Raw genomic sequence first — 24,127 nt, 5'->3', positions numbered from 1 at the left:
GGAAGCAAGCAACTTGGGTTGGACACAGTCCCCGTCCCATGTGGGTCACATAGTCTCAATCCCCATTTTGCAGATGAGGGAACTGAGGTCAGAGAAGTGATTTGCCCAAGGTCACAGAGACAAGAGGTAGAGCTAGGATCAGAACCCATAACCTTCTGACTCCCAGGCCCGTGCTCTATCACTAGGCATGCTGTTTCTCCACCCTCACTCAATTATGGTATTTTTTAGGCACTTACTATGTGCCAGGCACCATTCTAAGTGCTGGGGTAGGTACAGGTTTAATCAGGTTGGACACAATCCCTGCCCCATATGGGGCTTGCAGTCTAATAATGAAGGAGTAGGATTTAATCCCCATTTTAGAGATGAGGTAACAGAGACACAGAAAGGTGAAGTGATTTGTCCAAGGTCACACAGCAGGCTAGTGGTGGAGGCAGGATTAGAACCCAGATCATCTGACTCCTAGCCCTGGACTCTTTCCCCTAGGCCACGCTGCTGCCCTCTGAGGCAAATACATGTGAGAAGGAATGGAGAGAGAGAGGGAAAGAAGCAAGAGAACATGGAGGCTGCAGTGCTCAAGGAGAGGGAATTGGGAGTCCTGCCTTTGGGGGTGGGTGATAAATTTATTCTCACCACATAGCTGTTTTCCCATTTCCCCTTTCATCTCACTCAAAATCCAAGAAAAGTGGAATCCACACCTTTGAACTAGGGCCTTAAATGGCCAGCCTCTTAAAAGCTGCACTTTCATCCGGGAAGCTTGGCCAAAAGGTCGGGAACCAAATGGAGGCGGTTGGGAACTGCTCGAGCCTGCTCTCTCAGAGCGTTGGAACATCTATTGGATAAGGGATGGATGTTCCTGCCCCAAGGGAAGAAATTCCTCCACGGGAGTGTTCGGAGCTTAAGGTGACTGTAGGTGGTAGTGAAACCGATGCCTTTATGTAACTTTCTGTGTTTGCGGAGAGCTTTAATGCCATCAATCCTTCCGGACAGATCGCCGAGCCAGTAATTGAGGCTCAAGAAAGGTCAGAAGGGATTTCCCCAAAGGTCAAAGATCCAAGGAATCTGTCTTTTTTGCCCTGGGTCACACCTATTACCTTTTAACTCAGTTGTGTTAGTATTAAGCAGGGGTTTAAAGCAAAAAATCAAGGTTAGAAATTCATTTTCCAATCCTCCTCCTTTTGGTCAAATAAAGCCTGAAGATTCTGGACTTGGAACTGAGATTGTTTATTAAAATAATATAGTACTCAGAAAGGAAGCTACTATTTAGGTAGAGAAAGACAATATTTTCATTTATTCCCTGAAGCGACCCCATGACGCATGATATCATCATAATACAGTGGTTTGCATAGGACTCCTATTTTTCCAGAGTACTTTCACAGAAACGATCTCAAGCCCAGCAACATCCCTGTGAGATAAGGAGAGGCCATTATCCCCATTTTACAGATGGGGAGAAGGAGGTACAGAGAGATTTAACTGGCGGATCTGGGCCTAGTGCCAATCTCTTGTCCGAATCATACTACTTCTCCTGGGTCTCATTAAGGAGCCAGAAGTGGTCTTGTTTCTCAACAGGATATTTTTCCTTTGAGGAAAACTAAGTTTTAGAGGGAAAGCTTGATGTGCTTAATTAAACACATCCTCCCAGATCTCTCTTCATTTTCCTCATTACCAGTCCCCTTCTTACCACATGCTACCCCCAGTGAGTAGTATTTATTGAGCAACTATTGTGTGTAGAACACTGTACCAAGTATTGGGGTGAGTACAGTAGAGTTGGTAGTTATGATCCTTGACCTTACGGAGCATATGGTCTTAAGAGGCAGGCATTAAACCAAATTAAAAGAAGGAAGCAATAGAGTATGAAGATATGTAAGCAAGGGTTGTGACAGAGGGAAGGGAGTGAGCGCTCTAGTGCTTAGGTGATGAAGTGGTTTTTAGTGGAAAGAGCACGAGCTTGGGAGTCAGAGGTTGTGGGTTCTAATCCTGGCTCCTCCACTTATCAGCTGTGTGACTTTGGGCAAATCACTTAACTTCTCTGTGCCTCTTACCTCATCTGTAAAATAGAGATTGAGACTGCTAGCCTCACGTAGGATAATATGATTACCATGTCTCTACCCCAGCGCTTAGAACCGTGCTTGGCACATAGTAAGCACTTAACAAATACCATTATCATCATTATCATTATTATTAGAAGTGTGGAAGGGGCATTTGAAGTGGGATGGGCGTATAGGGTTGGCTACACCATCCTCCCGGACAGAAGCTGGCATGCCAGTTTTATGGGCAGGGAATGTGTCTGTTATATTGTTAAATTATAATGTTGGTATTTGTTAAGCGCTTACTATGTGCAGAGCACTGTTCTAAGCGCTGGGGTAGACACAAGGGAATCAGGTTGTCCCATGTGGGGCTCACAGTCTTAATCCCCATTTTACAGATGAGGTAACTGAGGCACAGAGAAGTGAAATGACTTAATAATAATAATAATAATGTTGGTATTTGTTAAGCGCTTACTGTGTGCCGAGCACTGTTCTAAGCGCTGGGGTAGACACAGGGGAATCAGGTTGTCCCATGTGGGGCTTACAGTCTTAATCCCCATTTTACAGATGAGGGAACTGAGGCACCGAGAAGTTAAATGACTCGCCCACAGTCACACAGCTGACAAGTGGCAGAGCTGGGATTCGAACCCATGACCTCTGACTCAAAAACCCATACTCTTTCCACTGAGCCACGCTGCTTCTCAAAATTGTACTCTCCCAAGCGCTTAGTACCATGCACTGCACATAGGAAGTGCTCAGTAAATACGATTGACTGACTGGGGGTACCTGCAGTGAAACTGCATGAGTGCTGGGTAATCAGTCAATCAACTGCATTGAGTGCTTTCTGTGGACCCAACTCAGCTCTTGGGAGAGCATAGCAGAGTTAGGAGATATGACACCAGTTGTGGTGGAGCAGGATGAGTGTTAGAATGGGAGTCTAGGTCAGGCATGAGTGCTTGGCACATAGTAAGCGCTTAACAAGTAGCATTATTATTATTATGATTATTATTATGCTGCTCACCTAGTAGGTGCCACAGTCATTGGCTGCATCCCACCACGCTCAATACTGCCCAACTGCCCCCATGGTGTTTCTCCTTGGTCCGGCCCCCTCCATTGGTCTGCCCTACTGCCCTGAGGGGAGAAATGCCCCGGCCGGTTGGCAGACCCCTCCCTATCCTTCCTTCTGCCTGCCCTGCCCATCCTGCTCTAGAGACCTGCACCTCTGCAGGTAAAGATTATGAGCTGGGCGGGGGCGGGGGGACGGGACACGTCCCCTCGGCCCTGCCTTTTGATTGAGTAAAGACTAGCTCTGCCACTTCCGATAAGTCAATCATATTTATTGAATGCTTACTGCATGCAGAGCACTGTACTAAGTGCTTGGGAAAGTACACTATAACAGTGAACAGACAAGGTCCCCGCCCACAATAATAATGATTGTGGTATTCGTTTAGCGCTTACTCTGTGCCAAGTACTGTGTTGATTCTGCTCTGCATACAGTAAGCACTTAATAAATGTGATCGAATGAATTTGTTCATTCAATCATAGTTATTCATTCATTCCTTCAGTTGTATTTACTGAGTGTATACTGTGTGCAAAGCACTGCACTAAGCGCTTGGGAGCATACTATATAACAACAAAAAGACATATTCCTTGCCCACAACGAGATCACAGTCTAGAAAGGGGTGTGGGCCTGGGCTGGCGGGGAGAGCAAAAAGGAGCGAGTCAGGGCGATGCAGAAGGGAGTGGGAGATGAGGAAAAGTGGAGCTTAATCTGGGAAGGCCTCTTGGAGAAGATGGGCCTTCAATAAGGCTTTGAAGGGGTCCGCGGCAAGGGGCTAGATACAAGATCATCAAGTACCACAAGGGGCTCACAGTGTAAGCGTGTGGAAGAACAGATATTGAATCCCCGTTTTACACCCGAGGGAACTGAGGTCCAGAGAAGTTAAGTGACCCTCCTCGGGTCACCCAGCAGACAAGTAGCAGAGCCGGAAATAGAACCCAGGTCCTTCTGATTCCCAAGTGTGTGCTCTTTCCAGTAGAACACGCTGCTTCTCCAAGGCGGAATGAGGGAAGTTTCCATGAGTGCCCCACTTCCCGCAACCTCCCCTTGCCCCCGGGGATCTTAAAGGGGCCCAAACCCTTGTTACTCTGGAGACTCTGCCTTGGATAGGAAGGGACTGCTTTGGTTCCCCTTTGGTCCAAACCAGAGCCACGGGCTAGGGAGGGGGCTCAAAAGGGGTGTGGCTAGCTCCGGGCCAGTTCAGGCAAGTGCCATCTGATGGCACGCCCACAACAGATGGCCAGGCTAGTCTAGTCTGCCCGCTAGCTGTTGCTTCTGTATTCAGTACAGAGATACGGCGGGGGCAATTTATGGTCTGTCAGCAAAGGGGGAAAAAATGGGAAGCTTCCAGGTGTGCCTGGAGAATTTTGATGAACCCACCCCTCATCACAGATTACAGGCATCCTGAAATCGCAAAAGGGAGTGTTTCGAACCATCAGGGTGTGAGCCCATCTGGTGGGGGAGCAGAGGTGGAGGAAGAAGGTGGGGCTCGGATCCCAAGCAGTTTGGGAAGCTTTGCTTCGTTGGAGATCAGTCCTCTGCATCTAAGAACCTTTTCATTCCCTCCACGCCCTGGTCAGAGGGCGAGTGGGGTGAGGCTGGGCTGGGTGGGGGTGGGGTGCTTGGCACCACATTGCCAACCAACGTTTGTCGAGGTGCTCGGGGCCAATGTGCCTGGCATCGGAGAAGCAGCGTAGCTTAGTGGATAGAGCACAGGCCTAGGAGTCAGAAAATCCTGAATTCCAATTCCAGCACCACCATATATCTGTAGTGTGACCGTGGGCAAGTCTTTGAGCTTCTCTGGGCCTCAGTTACCTCATCTGTAAAATGGGGATTAAGCTTTGAGCCCCGTGTGGGACAGGGACTGTGTCCAATCTGATTAATTTGTATCTATTCCAGTGCTTAGAACAGTGCTTGGTGCATAGTAAGCATTAAGAAGTACCATAATTATTATTATTATTAGGGGGTTTTCTGAAAAATTGAGCCAACTTCTCTAATGTCTTGTTCCCAGCGTAGCCCAAGGGGGACTCAGGTAGTACCAGGAAGGTCTTCCCAGCGCCATTTCCCCAGGGTGGTTCTGCCGACTCCAGATTGCGCTTCACATTGCTTCCCACTCTCCGGCTGCTTAGAATGTGGAACTGATGGAAGGTCACCTCCCTTTTCCCCCCAACCCCCAGAATCAACCCCCCACTGGGTTGGAGGACTCAAAGAAGCAAGTTGAGCAATGACTGAAGGGGTAACAGGGAGACGCTTCTCACAGACGTTTCAACCCGGAATTTCTTCTTGGCATCTTAGGAGCGTATTCTTCGAGCCCGGGGCTAAAGTAAACAAGGGATTTATGTTATGCCTATACAGGTGTGTCCTCAGTCAGAAACTGCTGGGAATCAAGGGGAAATTAACTCCTCACCCACCTAGGGGCTTGCACATGATCCTGGTGAAATGAGGAGAGGAAGGGAGATGAAGCACTCAAGCGCCCAGCAGGCCCTTAGTAAATACCATTGCTACTATTAAGACTGTGAGGCTCATGTGGGACAACCTGATTACCCCATATCTACTCCAGCGCTTAGAACAGTGCTCTGCACATAGTAAGCGCTTAAATATTAACATTATTATTATTATTATTATGACTCAGTCATTCTCATTTATTGAACACTTGCTATGTACAGAGCACTGTACTAAGTGTGTGGGAGAGTACAATATCATCATAAACAAATACGTTGCTGCCCACAACAAGCTCAGAGCCAAGAGGGGGACTATATTATTGTGGAGTTGCTGGCATCACAATTGAGCCCTTGGTTGAAGAGCATTTGTGTAGGCAACCTCTTAGCAATTTCTTCTCCAAAGTGCTTCAGGCAAACTTGTGAGCAAAAGTCTTTCAAGCCCAAAGCAGAACATAGGATCCCGCTGTAATGGTGCATGGGGATTGGCCCATCAGCCTCTGAAACCCAGAACAAAGGAAGAGCTTGATCCTAGGGGGAGAAAGCTGGAACTATCAGGAATGGGGCACTCAAGCTGGAACTATCAGGACTGGGGCACGTGTCAAAAAATAAAGAGAAGCAGTGTGGTCTACTGGATAGTGCCCGGGCCCGGGAGTTGGAAGGACCTGGATTCTAATCCAAGCTCAGCCACTTGTCAGCTGTGTAACCTTGGGCAAGGCACTTTGCTTCTTTTGTGCCTCAGTTTCTTTATCTGCTTAGAACAGTAAGCACATAGTAAGCGCTTAACAAATACCAACATTATAAAATGGGGATGAAGACTGTGAGCCCTGTGTGGGACAGGGACTGTGTCCAACCTGATTAGCTTCTATCTACCACAGAGCTTAGTATTGTGCCTGGCACTCAGTAAACGCTTAACAAATACTACCCAATTATTATTAATACAACTGGGGTTCTCGGCGCGGCTTGTCTGCCCATCACTGGCGTTTGTGCCAAGGACTGTCCTGAAATGCCCTCCCTCCTCAAATCTGACAATTACTCACCCCACCTTCAAAGCCTTATTGAAGCCCCCTCCAAGAAGCCTTCCCAGACTAAGTGCCCCTTCTCTCACCCCCTTCTGCTTTGCCCTGACTTGCTCCCTTTGTTCTTCCCCCTCCCAGCCCCATGGCACTTATGTCCATATCTGTCGTTTATTTATTTGTATTGATGTCTGTCTCCCCCTCTCTAGACCATAAGCTCATTGTGGGCAGAGACTGTGCCTGTTTATTATTGTATTCTCCAAAGTGCTTACTACAGTGCTCTGCACACAGGAAGCGTTCAATAAATACGATTGAATGTGAATGAATGAGTGGACTTGAGCCCACTGCATCCCCGCCTGAGGCTACAGCCCCAGACCCGAAGTGCCGCAGCATAGCCGAGGCGGGGGAGGGGGGTGTGGGGGCCCTATCTGCCTTGGGAACGGGTGGAAAACTGACCCCCACTCTTTCATCGGGCAGCACAGGACCTGGGTTCCAGTGCAGGGACCGGTGGTGTTCCCACTGACCTTACTGGGTGACAGGGCTAAGCCAGTGCAGTCTTACACCATCACAGTTGCAGTTTTAAATGCCTTCCTCACATGGCACCCCCTTTTCCCTATCCACCCCAAACTGAGCCACGCCCAGACCTTTGGCGTGGCGAGGCAGCAGCTCCTTTAAATCCCTCCGCTTTTCTCCCCGGGATGGTATGAGTCAGTTTTTCCTTTCACCCCTGGATTCAGTCCTCTCTCTCTTCCCACCCGCCATGGAAGCAAAGCAGATTCTATACCTGGCCAGGGCTGGGAACCTGGGAAAGGAACTGGGAGACCATTGCTCACTCCATAAACTTTGACCCCTGCTCCTGTTTCAGGGAAAGCTCATTCTGGGCAGGGATCCTGTCATTTTAGAAAAGTGTGTCACACCAAGCTGGGACTCAGTTCTCTCTGAAACTCTTGCCCAGCCCCAGGGAAGACCATGGGAGTGGGAATGAGATGCTCCTTGGCTCCCAGTCCTGCCCGGAGCAGGGGAGTTGAGGTAGCGGGTTCCTCAGCTGCTTAGGAAGGGAGAGGAAAATGATCCAGGGCTTCACGTGGGACTGGGGACAATAAGAAAGGGGGGGATTTAAAACCCACATTTTCTCCTTGCTTTTGCCACCATTGTCATGATTGTCTTCTCTCTCTGATTGGGTCTCCCTCTCCTCCTTGCCCTCTCATCCTCCCATGCCTTCCCTTCCTCCTCTGTGATGCCGGAAGGGAGAGCAGAGAGAGTTTCTGGCGGGTTGGAGTGGGAAAAGTCCAGGGAGAGCTTTCCTCCCGTCAGAGGCGGGGGCCCTGCTGTTTTGAAGCCCTGTTTTTTTCACTGCCGCATCCCAGAGGTTGCTCTGGGTTCCAACAGAGAGGGCAGGATGCTTTAGCCAAAGAAAAGCTCCCGGTGTCCATGGGAACTCAGTGAGATCAGGCAATAAATACTGCTAGGGCCAAGCTGTCGTTTGAAGCGAGCTTGTTAAGACTGGGCCTTGCTGGAACTCATTGGCCAAATCTGCACACACCAGACTTGTTTTTTTCCCCTGGTTAACTTCCATTCGTTGCCTGAGACTCATAAGCATGTAGTAGCAGCATGACATAATGGGTAGAGCACAGGCCTGGGACTCAGAAGGTCATGGGTTCTAATCCCGGCTCTGCCGCTTGTCTGCAGTGTAAACTTGGGCAAGTCACTTTATTACTTTGTGCCTCGGTAACCTCATCTGTAAAATGGGAATTGAGACTGTGAGTGCTGCGTGGGACAGGGACTTTCTCCAATTTGATTTGCTTGTATCCACCCAGCGTTTAGTACATTGCCTGGCCCATAGTAAGTGCTTAACAAAAACCATAATTACTATTATTATTATCATTAATTATTATATGTCCCAAATGAAACATTAGCAGGGTTTGCTCTACACAAACAGAATGCATGGGACTTTGAGCCTCATGGCAGTAGTTTTGCCTTCAAGTCCCCTGGCGTAAGCCTACCCACCTGATGGTCAGTTGGCTTTTTGGGATTTTCCTGCCCCTCCCTCATTCCCTCCTCACCCCAACTCCTTCCTTCCCCTACCTGAACCAATGATTCCCCATCTAGACTGTAAGCTTCCCCCTCTAGACTCTAAGCACATTGTGGGCAGGGAATATGTCTATGGTCTTACTATACTCTCCCAAGCGGTTAGTACAGTGCTATACACACCGTAACTGATCAATAAATGAGATTGACTTATTGATGCTCCCAGAGACCTCAAGAGAGGCCCCAAAGCCCAGACAGGTTTGCGGGGGCCTGGGATGGATAGTAAAAAAATAAGTTTTCAGTGAGTACAGTTTATTGCTCAATTGAGCACCATGCAGTTTGGCCAGACTCCCAGACTAACTAGGTGGCAGGTCCAGGGTTGGGAGTCAGGAAATCCCCTGCTCGAACTGATGCTTTTCTGTCCAAACAGTCCGTTGACAATCCCCCAGCTAGACTGTAAGCTCCTTGAGGACAGAGATTGTTTTTTATGCCCCACTTTTATGGTATTTGTACTAAGCGCTGGGGTAGATATAAGATAATCAGGTTGGACACAGCCCATGTCCCAAGTGGGTTTCACAGTCTCCACCCCGGTTTTACAGAGGCCACTGAGGTATTCATTCATTCATTTGTATTTATTGAATGCTTACAGAGTGCAAAGCACTGTACTAAATGCTTGAGAGAGTACATTATAACAGCAGACACATTCCTGCCCACAGTGAGTTCACTGGTCTAGAGGGGAAGACAGACATTAATAGAGGTATATAAATAAATAAATAAATTACAGACATATACATATGTGCTGTGGGGATGGGAGGGAGGATGAATTAAGGAGCAAGTAAGAGCAGCACAGACAGTACAGAGAAGTGATTTGCCCAAGGTCTCAGAGCAGACAAGTGGTGGAGCCAGGATTAGAACCAGGTCCTTCTGACTCTAGGCCTTTGCTCTATCCACACTGCTCCTGTGTACACTCCCATTTACTTAACCCCAATAAGTACTATTGATTGATTAGCATGAAGGGCCACATTCCGTTCTGGAAAGTTTATCAAAAAGTTGCTAGACAAAGCAGCATGGCTTAATGGATGGAGCACAGTCTTGGGAGTCAGAAGGAACTGGGTTCTAATTCAGGCTCTTCCGCATCTGCTCTGTAACCTTGGGCCAGTCAGTTAGCTTCTCTGGGCCTCAGTTACTTCATCTTAAAATGGGGATTAAGAGTGTGAGCCCCGTGTGGGACAGGGACTGTGTCCAACCAGATTACCTTGTATCTACCCCAATCCTTAGAATACTTGTTGGCACATAGTAAGCGCATAACAAGTACCCTTATTAGTATCAACATTCAGTATGACAAGATGATCAAACAGGCTGCAGCCAATCCTATCTCTATTACTGGTTCACCTCCGACCTCTCACCCACATCTTACCTCTGGCCTGTATTGCCCTCGCTCCTCCTCTCAGACAGATAATTGTTCTCCCCCATTTCAAAACCTTATTGATGGCACATAATAAGGTGCCAATCTTACTTGCTCCTTCACTGATCCTCCCTCCCACCCCACAACACATATATATTTGTAATTTATTTATATTAATGTTTGTATCCCCCTCAGGACTGTGAGCTCGTTGTGGGCGGGAATATGTCTATTTGTTGTTATATTGTACACTCCCAAGTGCTTAGTACAGTGCTTTGCACACAGTAAATGCTCAATAAATATGATTGCATGAATGAATGGTTACTAGGAATACTTCACTGGAAGCGGTTATTTCATCCAATTTTACTTTGTTTAGACCATAAATCCTTGAGGCAGGCAATCCGACATTTAGAAACCCAAGGGGTTGTTTTTGCCATCCCTTTCAGACTCCCACAGACCTGAAGAGGATTAGGTTTTACCCTTTAAAAAGGATATTGTAAGTCTAAGCTCCGTCGAGCCAGCTCTCAATCAATATGCTTTTTGGCAGTTAACTGCTTGGAATTACTGCAAGTAGAGCTGTAACCATGGTATTTGATATGTGCAGCGGTGGCCCTTGCTGTGAGATCCTGGAAAATGATAGAGTTTAGGAGATTCAGGAAAACACTTATGTAATTATAAACATCACCCCCTTCGATCCCGAGATGGAGTTTAAATGTTTTAGATTTACGCTCCGCATGCCTGCTAAGCCTATCGTCCTGGAAAACTCTATATGATGGTATTGTGAAATTTTCACTTGGGCACCGTCCATAGCTGACGCGGGAGTGAAGTGATTCCTCACAGCCTTTTCAGCCCCCAAATGAAAGACCCTCTGGTCTGTAAGTTCGCTGTGGGCAGGGAACGTGGCTTCCAACTCAGTTTTTTAAATTTTTGATGATGGTTACTACCCACTGACCACCCATTGGTGGTTCAGTGGTAGAATTCTCGCCTGCCACGCGGGAGGCCCGGGTTCGATTCCCGGCCAATGCAACAGCTGTTGGAGAAGCAGCGTGGCTCAGTGGAAAGAGCACAGGCTTTGGAGTCAGGGCTCATGAGTTCGAATCCCAGCTCTGCCACTTGTCAGCTGTGTGACTGTGGGCAAGTCACTTCACTTCTCGGTGCCTCAGTTACCTCATCTGTAAAATGGGGATGAAGACTGTGAGCCCCACGTGGGACAACCTGATTCCCCTGTGTCTCCCCCAGCGCTTAGAACAGTGCTCGGCACATAGTAAGCGCTTAACAAATACCAAAAAAAACAAATACCAAACTGACCATCCACATTCTTTGAAAAGAAAGTGAGCCGACGCATTAAGAGAGCAAGACGGCACCAACCAATCTAAAATATTGGAATTTTGGAATTCTGCACAAGTGAATGGCAGAAATAATCTAGCTTGGGCAATGGTGATCATTCCAGAAATGATTACCATTTATGATATTACAAGTTTGATTCCTGTGGACCTCAGAGTCTTCTTCCGTAAGCCAGCACACATTTTTGGGGACTTAAGAGTAGCCCAAAAGCTCAGTATTCAAAATATAAACATACAGTCTATCAGTCAGTTGATGTGTTGAATGCTTACTGTATGCAGAGTACTGGAATAAGTGTTTGGGAGAATACAATATAGTAGAGTTATTAGGCATGATCCCTGCCTTTAAGGAGCTTACAATCTACCCTACCTTATAATGTCTTGCCCAAAGCTGGAAAGGCTTTTTTTAAAATTCTTTTTTAATGGTATTTGTTTTGCACTTACTATGTACCGGGCACTGTACTAAGCACTGGGGTAGGTACAAACCAGTCAGTTTGGACACAATCCATGGTCCATGTGGGGCTCACCGTCTTAATCCCCATTTTACGGATGAGAAAACCAAGGATCAGAGAATTTAAGCGACTTGTCCCTGGGCTCCCGGCAGACAAATAGCAGAGCCAGGATTAGAACCCTGGTCCTCTGACTCACAGGTCATACTGCTTCTCAATTTTCATAGTTTAAAAGGTTTCATGATTTTGATTCCACTGCATCCTTCCCGCAGACTCCCTCACCTCCACGAAATGCTAACCCAGTCTAAAATCTCATAGGCTTGAGAAAAAAAAACAAAACCAACAAACGAAAAACAAAAAACCCAACACCCGCAAAACCTACATCATTTTGCAAAGTGAGAAAATGTTCTAATGACTAGTCAGGGGCTAAGGGTGGTGGAAAGTTGTGGGGGGGAAATTTTGCTGCCATCTGCTTTCCATTTAAGGGTTTTGAGCACCATTACTTTTCTGAAAGGTTGCCATGCACATTGTCACGAGTATTACGTTTAGTCAAGTTACTTTGGCTCCGTTCTGCATGTATCTTACATGTGGAACTGATTTTCTTGTTCTTTCCCTTGCTGCCTTACCAAAAAAAAAAAAAAAACCCAAACCCAAAACACTCAAGCTCTCCAGTATCGTGCTTGAAATTTTGGCAATTTTACCCCTATCCTTCTGTCCATCATCCCACACTCCACCCCCAACTCATTTCTAAGGAGATGCTTCCCATCACCCCACTCATGTCAATCCTTATATCCCACCTGAACCACTTGTAGTCCATTCCTTTCCTCAGCACCTACTTACCTTGGTTTTAATTTTTATTGTGAAACATCTATTCTCTATTTCTACTTCCTGCTTCCACGATTTCATTCATTCATTCGATCGTATTGAGAGCTTACTGTGAGCAGAGCGCTGTACTAAGCGCTTGGGAGAGTACAATACAATAATAAACAGACGCATTACCTGCCCACCATGAGCTTATGGTCAAGAGTGCGGGGAGACATACATTAATATAAATAAATTGCCACTATGTACATAAGTGCTGTGGGGCTGGGAGGAGAGAAGAACAATGGGAACAAGTCAGGGCAGTTATGAGCCCCGGTAGCCGGCGTATTATGTCTTCGTCTTCCCCATTAGATTATAAACCCCCTGGGTGGGCAGGGATTATGTTTTGCTTCCGTCATATTCTACCTAGGACTCAGTATAGGACTTCACTCTAAGGTACTCCAGAAGCAGTGTGGCCTAGTGAATAGAGCGGGGCCTGGGAGTCAGGAGGACTTGGGTTCTAGTCCCAGCTCTGACACTTGTCTGTTGTGTGACCCTGGGCAAGTCACTTCTCTCTTCCTCAGTTACCTCATCTGTAACATGGGAATGAAGACTGAGCCTCATGTGGGACAGGGACTGTGTTTAAATTGATTACCTTGTTCCTACCCTAGTGCTTAAAACAGTGGCTGGCACAAAGTAAATGCTTAACAAATACCATGAAAAAAAAATAATGCTGTTGATGATGATGATAAATCTGGTTTAGAGAATTTATTTTTGAGGTTGTTTATTATTTTCCTCAAAATATAAGGTACTGCTTTTCGTTTTGAGTTAAGAGGAAGTAAAAAGAAGTGAATTGCCTATGGCAGGAGGTTGAAAGCCCTATATTAATGCCCGTCTCCCTGTCTAGACTGTAAGCTCGTTATGGGCAGGGAATGTGCTTGTTTCTTTTTGTTTTGTACTCTTCCAAGCACTTAGTATGGTGCTCTGCACATGGTAAGCTGTGAGCCCATTATTGGGCAGGGATTGTCTCTGTTGCCGAATTGTACATTCCAAGCGCTTAGTACAGTGCTCTGCACATAGTAAGCACTCAATAAATACTATTGAATGAATGAATGGTAAGCACTCAATAAATGAATAAATGAATTATTCTCTCCCAAGCACCAAGAACAGTGTTCTTCACTTAGTTGGTGCTCAGTACATGCCATGGATTGTAAGTAATTTGTGGATTTCTGTTTCCCCCATTGGATTTTGAGCTCCTTGGTGGCGGGGGACATATCTTTGGCCTCAGTCGTACTTTCTTAGGGGCTTTGATGGTGGTTGGCACTCACCAGACGCTCAGAAATGAGTGGGGATTGTGCTTACCTCTTGAGTATTTCAGCCTGAAGAAGCTATTTCCCTTGTCTCCCTCAGATGCTAGAAACCTACCCACTGGGAGTAGGTCGTGGGGGTATTCCTTCCTGTTTCAACCTCAAGGAGAAGTTGCCTATGTCTCCTGGCCATAGCAAATTGGCATGTGGGATATATGCCCTATATTTTTAGGGAGCCGTTCTCTAGATAGCGCTTGCAAAAACAGAAGGCTGCCATTTAAATTGGAATGTAGAGAAACATGTATAGTAGTCATGATTTGATTTATTTAGTCCCAGGGAATGCATGATTTGTAGGCAGATATAAATAACCTAGGAAAATGAAATGAGTGTTAATCTACGTCTTCAGCTAGTGAGTCAAATCCAGTCTCCCTCCCCTCTTGAACAATCCCTATTGGTTTAACACTCTTTAGCAGGGGTGGATACCACCGATGTAATCCCAGATCAGAGCCCCGGTCAGTCAATCAGTCATATTTATTGCATGACTACTGTGTGCAGAGCACTGTACTAAGTGCCCCAGAGTCAATCAGTGGAATTTATTGAGCGTTGACTAGGTGCAGAGAGCAGTGTGATCTAGTGGAGGATGATTGTGGTATTTGTTAAAGCGCTTACTATGTGCCAAACACTGTTCTAAGCACAGGGAGTCAGAAGGACCTGAGTTCTGATCCCCGTTTCACCATTTATATACTGGGTGACGTTGGGCAAGTCACTTCACTTCTCTCTGCCCCAGTTACTCTGTAAAATGGGGATTAAGACTGTGAGTGCCGAGAGGGACAGGCTCTGTGTCCTCCCTGATTAGATTTTATCTACTCCAGCACTTAGAACAGTACTTGACATATAGTAAGCGCTTAACAAATACCATCATACTTATTATTATCATGTGGGACAGGGACACTGTCCGACCTGATTTGCTTGAATCCACCCCAGTGCTTAGTACAGTACCTGGCAAATTGTATGTGCTTAACAAATACCACATTTATTATTATTATGATTATTATTATTGTGCTCAGTGTTTAGGAGAGTACAATACTCCAGAATTAGCAGACACATTCTGGGTTCTTAAAACTTGGTGTGTCTCATCCTCCGTGGTACAGACCCAAAGGACCGTAGGGATGCTCAGAGTGGGTCTGGTCTTGGAGCCAGGCACATGGACACTGGGGTTTCACACAGCTCCCAGTTAAGTCAATTGTATTTATTGAGTGCTTACTATATGCAGAGCACTGTACTAAGCATTTAAGGAGAGTACAGTAACACAATATAACGGACACATCCCCTGCCCACAATGACCTTACAGTCTAGAGGGGGAGAAAACATTAACAGAAATAAATAGAAACAAATAGAGCACGCATGCTCTAGCTCCGTGACTAATTCTAGTAAATTCAGTCTGACAGTAGAGGCAGATACAGCCTAGAGACGTTCTGCTGGTCCTGTCCCCTTGCCAGGGGTGTCAGCATATCTGGAATAACCGATACAGATTTTCTATGGACCCATCCTCGGGCTGGTATTTGGATGGAATTCAGATCCGCCAACGCGTATGTTTGCGTAAACCTATCCTTCATACTTGAAGAAGATCCCACCAATGGTGAAATTCACTTACTGGTCCATGAGGGGCTGAAGAGAAATGCCAGTGAATAAGCAGTTGGACAAGCCTCAGGATCAAATGGGCTCCCCTCTGAGCCATAGCCTAATCAAAATGACAGTTGTAGTTAGTTGTAGTTGAATGCTGACGTGGATGCAGGACTCAGCACTAAAGGCTCCGAAAGATGCCAGGCAACAGGCACTGCCTGGTGAAATGATTTATATGATTTCTGTTCCAATGTCAATCGACAAGATAATCGGTAACACATTCTGCCATTTGATGTAGACGTATTTCACGAGTAAAAGGAGAGTGTTCTCTGTGTTTGCTGTGTTGACATCATGGCCTAGTGGAGAGAGCACAGGCCTGGGAGTGAGAGGACGCTAATCCTGGCTCCACCACATATCTGCTCTATGACCTTGGGCAAGTCATTTCACTTCTCTGTACCTCAATTACCTCATCTGGAAAATGGGGATTAAGCTTATGAGCCCCATGTGGAATAGGAGCCTGCTTCCTTTGAATCTACCCCAGCTCTTAGATCAGTGCTAGGCATGTACTAAGCACCTAACAAATACCACAGTTATTATTTTTATTACTATTGTTAGTAATCATAATAAAAACTGATCTTCTGGAAATGAAGAAATTTGGAGTTGTTTTGAATTCTGGTTTATCGAGCAGCACCTATGTGTGTAATTCTGGTCATCGTATCTTCTGAAGGGCCTAGGAATAGAGAAGGTTGAGAGGTGGGCAACCTTGCTGAGTTTGGATAATAGAATGACTTGTGGAGAAGAACAGATTAAAGAGGTTAAGATTTGTAAATCTGGGGAAAGGACTGCCAGGTGGAAACCGGGTTGAACAGCTGCAGAATCGTGATGGATGAGGACAAGGAAAACTTGGAATTATTCACCAAATCCCTCTCTCCTCTCCCCCCTTTAGGATGAAGGGAGGCCCGCGCTCAGTGTGGTGCAAGGGGCTAAAGCTCTGTTTGCAGGCCTTGAGGTTGGAGGTTCAAATCCCACTGATGCCAGGAAATAACTGTGTGTGTCTGTCTCTCTCTGTCCTCTCCCTCTGTGTGTGTGTGTATGTGAGAGAGAATGTGTGTACGAGTGAGGGAGTGAATGGAAGATGCCCAGGCAAGGAGCTGGGTGGGAGAAATTTGCCTGGGCGTGTGAATGGAAGAGTGAGTGGGAGTGCAAGGGGGTGTATGTTTTTGAAGCAGCGTGGCTCAGTGGAAAGAGCACGGGCTTTGGAGTCAGAGGTCATGGGTTAGAATCCTGGCTCGGCCACTTGTCAGCTGTGTGACTTTGGACAAGTCACTTAACTTCTCGGTGCCTCAGTTACCTCATCTGTAAAATGGGGATTAAGACTGTGAGCCCCACGTGGGACAACCTGTTACCCCTGTGTCTACCCCAGCGCTTAAAACAGTGCTCGGCACATAGTGAGCGCTTAACAAATACCAACATTATTATTATTATTGTTTATTCAGAGCACACTGTGTGCAGAACATTGTTTCAAATACTCTGGGGAAGTACAACTCGAGGTTCTAGTCCTGGCTCTGCCTCTTGCCTTCTGTGTTCATTCAGTCGTTTTTATTGAGCGCTAACTGTGTGCAGAGCACTATACTGCAAGTCACTTCACTTCTCTGTGCCTCAGTTCCCTTGTCTACAAAATGGGGATTAAGACTCTGAGCTCTATGTAGGACAGGGGACTATGTTCAAACTGATTATCTTGTATCTACCCCAGAGCTTAATACAGCGCATGGAACATAGAAGCTTCTTCACTAATACCATTAAAAAAAAGAGGGAAACGACAGAAGATGCATTCCTTGCTTCAAGGAACTGAAGATGAGAGGTTCAAAACTAAAGAAAGAAAGTCATTATCACTGCATTTGGCAAACAGCTGGGATTCATTTTCATGGGAGGTTGCTTGTTTGGGCGGAGACTATCAGGAGGGTTAAGAAGAGGTTGGTTAAATTTGCGTACGTGGTTTAAGTCCGTGGTTGGTTATTAGAGAGGGAAGATTCAGGTTGTTGGATGCTACATCCATATCCAGGTAGATGAATGACAGGAGAGCAGCTAACACATTTTTCCTTTCAGCATCCTTTTGTGCCACTGTCAGAAACAGACTTCTGGACTGCCCTGATACAGTGGCGTGACGTGATTTGGCAGAACTAGTGGCTAAGTCTCCTGACTCTCAGGGCCCTTTCGACCAGAGTTTGCAGACAACCAATCAATCAGTCACATTTATTGAGGACTTAATGTGCGCAGTGCTCTTGTACTAAGCTTTTGGGAGAGCACATTTCAACAGAGTTGATAGACACGGTTCCCTGCCCATAACAAGCTTGCAGTCTGGAGAAGCAGTGTGGCGTAATAGATAGAGCATGGGCCTGGGAGTCGGAAGGCCATGAGTTCTAATCCTTGCTCCTCCACTTGTCTGCTGTGTGACCTTGGGCAAGTCACTTCACTTCTCTGGGCCTCAGTTACCTCATCTGGAAAGTGGGGACTGAGACTGTGACATGAGACAGGGACTGTGTCCAACCTGATTCGCTTGTATCCACCTCAGCGCTTAGTACAGTGCCTGGCACATAATAAGTGGTTAATAAATACCACAACTATTATTATTATTGTTAGATGGGGAGACAGACATTATGAATGAATAAATGAATAAATAAGTAATTTATAATATATGATTTAAAGATGTGTATATACGTGCGGTGGGATAGGGAGTGATGTGAATATCAAATGTCCAAAGTTCACAAATCCAAGTGCAACCGTTCAATCATATTTGAACACTTACTATGTACAGAACACTGTACTAACCACCTGGAGAGCATGGTGTAATATAATTGGTAGATACATTCCCTGCGCACAACGAGCTTATGGTTTAGAGGGGAATACAGACACGAATATAAATAAATTAAAGATACGTGCATAATTGTGTACACAAGGACTGATGGACGCATGAATAAAGGGTGCAAATCCAAGCCCGAAGATGATGCAGAAAGGATTGGAAGGAAGACCAATTGTATTTAGATGGTCTTCTGTGAGCAGAGCACTGTTCTAAGGCTCAGGAGAGCACATGATCTCTGCCCTCCAGGTGCTTCCAGTCTAGTGGGTGAATAGATGCTGCTCCTTCAGAATAATCCTGGGGCAAGTATATTTGTGTTTCAAATCTCACATCATGGAATAATACAAGCGTCTCTATCAAATCATCCCAATGGAACCTACTTACTTCTGGAAATCTAGCCAATTCCAAACCAAAGGCTTCTGGGACGGAAATTTGAAGATTGTAAGCAGACCCGTTCCGTAAAACCCAGTGCTTCCAAACTGGGCAAGTTTGGAGAGAAAGATATTTTGACAGGGTTATCTTGGTTTGCAACAGCACATTTTCTGACCTCAAAATGATTTGCTTCAATTGAGAAGAGCCTAATACGGTAGCTCGTGTTTAGATCGCAGGCTTCGTGTTTCCTGCCTTGTAAAGGATAGTCACTAGTTAATGCTCTGGACAGAGTTCAAATGTTAAAGTCTGGTCAAGAATTTGCTGCAAAGCGTGCTTAGATCAGGCAGTGAATAGATATGTTTAAGTTAAATTAGCTGTCCAAGATCCCCCATCAGTAATTGCTGCAGTCGGTTGAAATGACAGCACTTTTCACTTAATGTTGGCCAGCTTCTCGATATAGACAGGCTCAAGCTTTATAGGATGAATACTTTTCTCCTCAGAATAGCGTCTCAGCTCCCGGAAACAGACCCAGAGTTGAATGGGTGAAACTGTGGGTTTCATTCCGGTTAGCCGAAATGATCTGTAAATAGGAACGTAAGCTTTTGATTAAAAATTCGAGTCTGTATTTTCTCAGGATGGATTGGGTGGAGGGGGAGGTTTGTTGAGGCATTCATTTGCCTGCTAGGGGTCTTCAGCAGGGTTCATTTAAATATCTAGTTAAAATCTGGCCGAGCTGCTTGGAGGATTTGGGCGTGTGGAGTAAATAACCTTGACTGACCATCTCATTATATGTTTGTGTAATTAATTGTTCCTGTTCCAACAAATTGGAGTTCTCTTGCCATCTGTTAAGCAGGGCTCAATTAACACTGAGGAGGGGGAGGAAGAGGGGAAATCAAGTCTCGCGAGAGAGAGTCTAAGCTTTGATGGATGCTCCGGCCCATTTGAAGTTAAATTTTCCCCCCTTTCATTTGGGATCAACAACTATGGTACTTTTAGCAATGCAGAGAAAAAGATAATTAGGTAATGTCTTGGAGAGAATTGATTGGAATTTTTTTAAATTTTCTTCCTTTAGTACAAAGTTTAAAGCTGTTTCATCCAGAACGAAATGCAATTTATCTGGCTGAAAACTCTGGATAGCAGCTTTGAATGGCATACAGTATAGCTGCTGAGCAGTTATTTCTGGAGTTGTGGCAGAGCAATTAATACCTAGCCTGAGGGAAGGGGCCAGGTGACCTTATCTGAGCATTTTCGAGGCCACCAGACTTTTTTTTTTCCAGTTGATACTTTCCTTCCTAATTTAGTAGGGGTTATTTATTAGTTTAGATTTTTTTTTAGTTTCACACCTTGACAATTGAGTTTTATTTTTCATTTTTAGCCATTTTGAATGAAAATCAAAAGACCATACTCAAAAAGTATTTATTCAAGGAGCTGCCAGATTGCGCCACTCAGTCAGACTAGATTCAATTACATAGAACCTTAGGCAGAGTGGTAAGTGACCAGGAATTCTCTAGTGGATTGGTCTTTGATAGAGACATTTTTTTTCTGGCTATCCTGAAGCTCTTAAAATGCATAAATAGGAAAATGAACATTTAGAAATAAAAACAGTTAATTTTGTCTCAAGGATTGAGCCTTCGATCCCGTAGGTTGGAAAGCTGTTTTCCTTATTTCTTGGTGCGAAGATTAAAGGTATCATGGGAGAAATGCAGTTTACTTTTTGATTCAGAATAATCAATGAATATTATCCGAATCAAAATAGGGGAACAGTTTGGCCTAGTGAATAATCCATGAATATTATTCTGAATCAAAATAGGAGAACAGTTTGGCCTAGTGAAAAGAGCACGGGACTGGAATTTAAAGAACCTGGCTTCTATTCCCTGCTCCACCACTTACCTGCTGTGTGACCTTGGGCAAGTCACTTCACTTCCCTGTACATCAGTGCCCTCATCTGCAAAATGAGGATTCAGTATCTGCTTTCTCCTACTCAGTATATGAGCCCCATATAGAGCCTGATAATCTTGTAACTACCCCAGTGCTTAGTAAAGTGCTTGGCGAAGCACTTAACGCCACAATTAATATATTTTTCCTTATCTACTATTCAGTCATCTTCTCTAATAGAGGAAAGTGAGCTTGAAGTTGACACTCTGGACAGGCATTTTAGCGAAGCACTCAGTAAGATAGGAAGTCTGAGAATAGATGTTTGAATAGAATTGAGTCCAGCTCTTAAAAAAAAAAAATCTCATTAGACTTCTAGGGACTTGTAAACTGAGGAGATTTACTGCTGGCTTTCTCAAGGCTAGTTAGAATAAAGAGTTCAAATTTCTGACATTCCTAACATCCTCCAGGGAAAGAAATAAAGGAAAGTGATGGTCCTAAGCTGAGTGGAACAAAATGCCTGATTTCTTTCCCCCGGCTGCCTCTCCTGATTACTCCGAGCGTATGCTTCCTGACAGCAAGGCAGATCATTGAGAGAAAAATCTCAAGCGCCAACTCTGTAGTCACTCAGTTTTCCGTCTTTCAAAATTCATCTGTTTCTCTGATGGGCCTCCTGCCCGGCTAAGCCGTGAGACTCCTGGGAAGTTTCAGCTTCTCGACTCGGGATTTGGATGCAGCCTTCCCCGGAAGTCTATGAGATTCCCTGACGTGGGACAGGTGCGGTTGACTGTGGCAGCTCACTCGACCGTGCCCGAGTCCAGGGAAGGATGTTTAAAAAAACCCAGAGAGCTCAGATTTTCCAGAGCTGAGGTAACCCCCAGTAACATCCTGGATTTATTCACAAAACACACCCACTTCTATGTTTTTGTTTTTAAAACCTGGGTGTGTGTTCTGCTGGGCTCGACTTTTCAGGGTGAGGGAAATGTGCCACAGTGGATGGTGGAAGGAGTGGGATAATAATAATTGTGGTATTTAAGCCCTTACTTTGTGCCAGGCACTCCACTAAGCGCTAGGGTGGGCATTCATTCAATAATATTTACTGAGCGCTTACTATGTGCAGAGCACTGTACTAGGTGCTTGGAATGTACAATTTGGCAACAGATAAGAGGCAATCCCTGCCCAACAATGGGCTCACAGTCTAAACGGGGGAGACAGACAATAAAACAAAACAAATAGTCAGGCGTCAATACCATCAAGATAAATAGAATCATAGATATATACATATTAATAAAATAGAGTAACAAATAATATATACAAATATGCACAAGTGCTGTGGGGGAGGGGAAGGGGGAAGAGCAGAGGGAGAGAGTAGGGGGAATGGGGAGGGTATAAGCAAGTTGGATTGGACACAGTCCTGCTCCCACCTGGGGTTCACAGTCTCAATCCCCCTTTTTACAGATGAAGTGACTTGCCCAAGTTCAAACAGCAGACAAGTGGCGGAGCAGAGATTAGAACCCATACTTTGACTCCCAGGCCTATGCTCTATCCCACTACACCATGTTCTTCCCTAATTACAGCTTGCCTGGGAACTCCCAAAGGGACAGCGTGACCTAATGGATAGAGCTAGGATTTGGAACTCAGAAAGCCCTGGTTCTGCTCCCAGCTCTGCCGCTGCTTTGCCCCGTGACCTTGAGCAAGTCACTTAACCTCTCTGTGCCTCCGTTTCATTATCAGTAAATAGGGATACTGGTGTCTGCCTCACGGGGAAGTAGCATGGCGTAGTGGAAATCGATCAGTGGAATTCTTTGAGCAGATGTTGAAGACAGAGGCTCTGGGCTTTAGTCTCTGCCACATTTTATTATTTTTATTATAATTTGGGATATCATGAGTACAAAAATGAGATAATTGATGTAAAGGTTGGGGGTGCTCTCTCATTGGCTCACCCTAAAGTCTCATTTGGGACCCAGTATGATGATTAATGATGACTTAAAAGAAGCAGCATGGCTTAATGGTTAGAACACCATTAAGTCAGAAGGACCTAGGTTCTAATCCAGGCTCTGCCACATGTCTGCTGTGTGACCTTGGGCAAGTCACTTAACTTCTCCATGCCTCAGGTGGTGGTCAGTTTTCAGGGGAAACTAAAAACAACAAACTTTTATATTGCTGGTTGCTATTTGCATCACATCTTCTCCAAGGGGCCTTCCCTGACTAAGCCCTCTTTTTCATTTCTTCAGCTCCCTTCTGCATCATCCTGACTTGCTCCCTTAATTTATCCCCCCTCCCAACCCTGCAGCCCTCATGTCCACATCCATAATTTATTTCTGTTAATGTCAGTCTGTAAGACTGTAAGCTCATTGCGGGCAAGGAATGTGTCTGTTATATTGCTGTACTCTCCCCAGTGCTTAGTACAGCTCTCTGCACACAGTTAAGTGCTCAATAAATACGATTGACTGACTGCATCTTGTACCTTCTCCGTACACCCTGCAGCACAATTGCCACATGGTGAAGTTTTCTTCTGTGACTGCAGTGGCTTAGAAGTGATCTCACCCCAAGAACGATATGGTCACGTGCAGGAGAACATTAAAGTAAATCCACAAATAACTAAGGAACAGCCATAGCCTTAGGTTTCTGAGGGCAAAACAGTCAATCCACCCTTGCAGTTATTTTCTGCTGCCTTGGTGAAGGTAGAAGGAGGGTGGGCCCCCATCTTGTACAAACAGGGCCGGGGAGGAGGTGTAGATTAAGGTCTTCTGTCAGAGGGGACAGTCTTCCAAAAGTTCCATGAGATCTTCCAGGCTTCAGGTGGAATTGGAAGACCACCCCCTCCCACCCCCCCCTTCCTGCTTCCTTCTAGTCAGGTCACATCAAAGAGCGTGATAATAAACAACTGTGGTATTGTAAAGTCCCCTATTCATGTGGAGAGGAGGGGAAGGAAGAAAGGAGCTTGTCTTATTTTTTTTTCCACTGTTTTCTTGGCAGGGGTGAGGTTTCCTTGCATGTAAGAAAGGGATCTTCTCTTAAGCCCTTTCACATTAGAGAGGCTGTATCCTATTAATCTCCTCAGGGTTTCATATAGGGGTAGCTGGGACAAGCAGGGTGGTATAATACTCGGCCAGGAAGAAGCAGGAGAGGGAAGTTGAGGGAATGCGGAAAGAAAAATCTAAAGAGCTTTATTGCATTAGATTCGCGGATCTGTAAACAATTATAGCATCCACAGAGTATAGGGCTTACTTAAATGAGAACCGTATCTCTCTCTTGGATTATGCCAGTTGGATAAAATGGCATAGACTCCGGAGATCTACATAATTAAGAATATTTTTGAAAATGAAAAACAGCATAGCATCTGGTTCATTTTACTCCAGCTGTGTGTGTTGTTTACCAAAAGCTGATGGCCAGTGGTTAAAACCGGCGTTTATTTTTTGGTCCCCCTTTCGGTGTTTAAATTGGAAGTTGTTTCCTTGCCCTACCACTGGTTCCGGAAACAAATGTTTCTGTCCAGCTCCTCCTGGCCGTCTAATGTGAAATGATTCTAATGCCG

At 45.5% G+C, this 24,127-nt stretch overlaps 1 protein-coding gene and 1 non-coding gene across 2 annotated transcripts in view; both read left to right on the top strand.

The window, feature by feature from the left end:
- The window catches only part of CACHD1 (cache domain containing 1), a 180,649-nt gene that overhangs the window by 53,991 nt on the left and 102,531 nt on the right, over positions 1 to 24,127 (top strand).
- TRNAG-GCC lies at positions 10,924 to 10,994 on the top strand. The gene has a single exon. It is a non-coding gene; the product is annotated as a tRNA-Gly (tRNA).

This window comes from Ornithorhynchus anatinus, chromosome 18 (assembly GCF_004115215.2).
Source record: "Ornithorhynchus anatinus isolate Pmale09 chromosome 18, mOrnAna1.pri.v4, whole genome shotgun sequence".
Lineage (NCBI taxonomy): Eukaryota > Metazoa > Chordata > Mammalia > Monotremata > Ornithorhynchidae > Ornithorhynchus > Ornithorhynchus anatinus.
The sequence above is the reverse complement of the archived record's forward strand: the minus strand, read 5'-3'. Positions and strand labels throughout refer to the sequence as shown.